Below are 1,790 nucleotides of genomic sequence, written 5' to 3' on the forward strand. Positions count from 1 at the left end.
AAAAAAAAAAAAAAAAAAAAAAAAAAAAGAGTGTTGGGTCAGATCCATCAGATACCGCTTCCCCACCCCCCCACCCCATCCCATCCCTGCCCACCGCCAGGGCTCAGGCTGCTCTGAGCTGGTCCCAGCCAGGACACATCTGCATGTGGGAGTGGGAGGGTGGGGGGTGTGCCACAGCCTGGAGGGGAGTGTGTGTTGGGGTGTGTGTGTATGTGTAAGTTCTTTTGAGTCACACACAAAGCGTTGTGCTGAGACATTGCATTCCTGCTGGCTGGGCTTCCTGTTTCCAGATGCATTCCTGCCCCAGAGTCACCACGGAGACTGTTTGGAATCCCGCCTCACATTCTCCAAATTCAGGGCGCGATCTGGCAAAGGCTCCTTCCCCACCCTTTTACTTTGGAGGGAGTCTGGTCTTCCTCCTACCTAGGGAGGGCTGGCAGGGCTCTGGCATGGCCAGGGGTGTGATGACACACATCTCGCTGGCCTTGCGTGAGGCAGTTCCTGGAGGCCCAGCACTCTGGTTCCCTCTGCCTGTGAGGAAGCAGAGTGGGGACTGTCTAGGAGGACAGGGCTGGGAGGGGGCAGCCCAGAGGACCCATGGCTAGCAGGGAGGGGCGTAGGCTAAAGTAGGACAGTGCTGAGACATGGCCAGCAATTCCTGCACTTTGCTCTTATTTTGCCGGCTTACTCAGAGCTTGGTTGTGGGCCTCAGTTTCCCCGTTTTATAAAATTTTAAAATCTGATAGTTTGTGGCTCTCGGATGAAGGCCCCACAGTGGGTGTTTGGGGACCGGTTCTAGAAAGGAGCAAAGGGAAGGGGGTGCACAGACTGCTTTATGTCTCCCAGTTAAGAGCCACTTCCTTCCAGTGGCTCTGGCTCCAGCCGCCCCCTTCCCAGGTGCAAGTCTGCACGTCCGCCTGCTCCCTTATCTGCCTCAGGGGATTTGGGTCCTGCTGGGATTTTTCCAGCCCTGGCCCCTCCCTCTGGCGGAGGCCCTTTCCTTAAGAGGCCACCGTCCCCAGTCTGGTCACCACCTCTCTCATCTTCAATAGCTGCTTGGGCTCCTTTTAGGAGGGGGAGTGAGTGGTGGAATCCCACGGGCCAAAGCAGGGAGCGGAGAGGTGGGAACTGGGGGACATTTACACTTTGGCCCAGTCTCCAGGCAGCTCCCCGCTGGCTCGCGTCTTTCCAGATCTTGAGACCTATCCAGTCCGCAGCTTTAGGGAACCCGGGACGAGAAAGAGGCAGGGGACCGGGAGGGTGTGCTGATCTTTCCGAGAACACACGCGCGTCCTGCAGTTGTAAAGGATTTCCCAGTGGGCAGGAATCGTTTCCCCTCCTATCGCCCAGGTTTCCAAGCGCCCAAGGGACCGGCCCCAAGCCACAAGGCTGGGGAGGGCCAGGTGCCCGCGTCCTGTTCAGCCCTCTTCCCACGGCCGGGACGTGGGGCTCCATTTCCTTCCGGGCTCTTGTCCCGTCCTCCGGCCAGCCCCGCCGGCTCCAAGTCCGCGGCAGGAAGACAGACCCTGCGTGTGAACCCAGGGGGCCAGCTCCTCGCACAACAGCGGATCTGGACCCTTATTTTGGCCTCGGCCAGAGTTGGGGGCGCTGCCCACTGCGTGCCTTCGGGGTGCTGGTCGAGTCTGCCTGTGCTTGGCCACCACGCCGCCTGCACCCTCTACCTGGCGCCCTTCACATCCCTCGCCTCGCCGCTTCTCTTCCTCTCCTCACCCTTCCCCTCCCTCTCCTCGCCCCTCCCTTCCCTCGTGTCGCCCCGCCCGTACCTTCCC

This window comes from Cebus imitator, unplaced genomic scaffold (assembly GCF_001604975.1).
Source record: "Cebus imitator isolate Cc_AM_T3 unplaced genomic scaffold, Cebus_imitator-1.0 Scaffold221, whole genome shotgun sequence".
NCBI classification, from domain to species: domain Eukaryota; kingdom Metazoa; phylum Chordata; class Mammalia; order Primates; family Cebidae; genus Cebus; species Cebus imitator.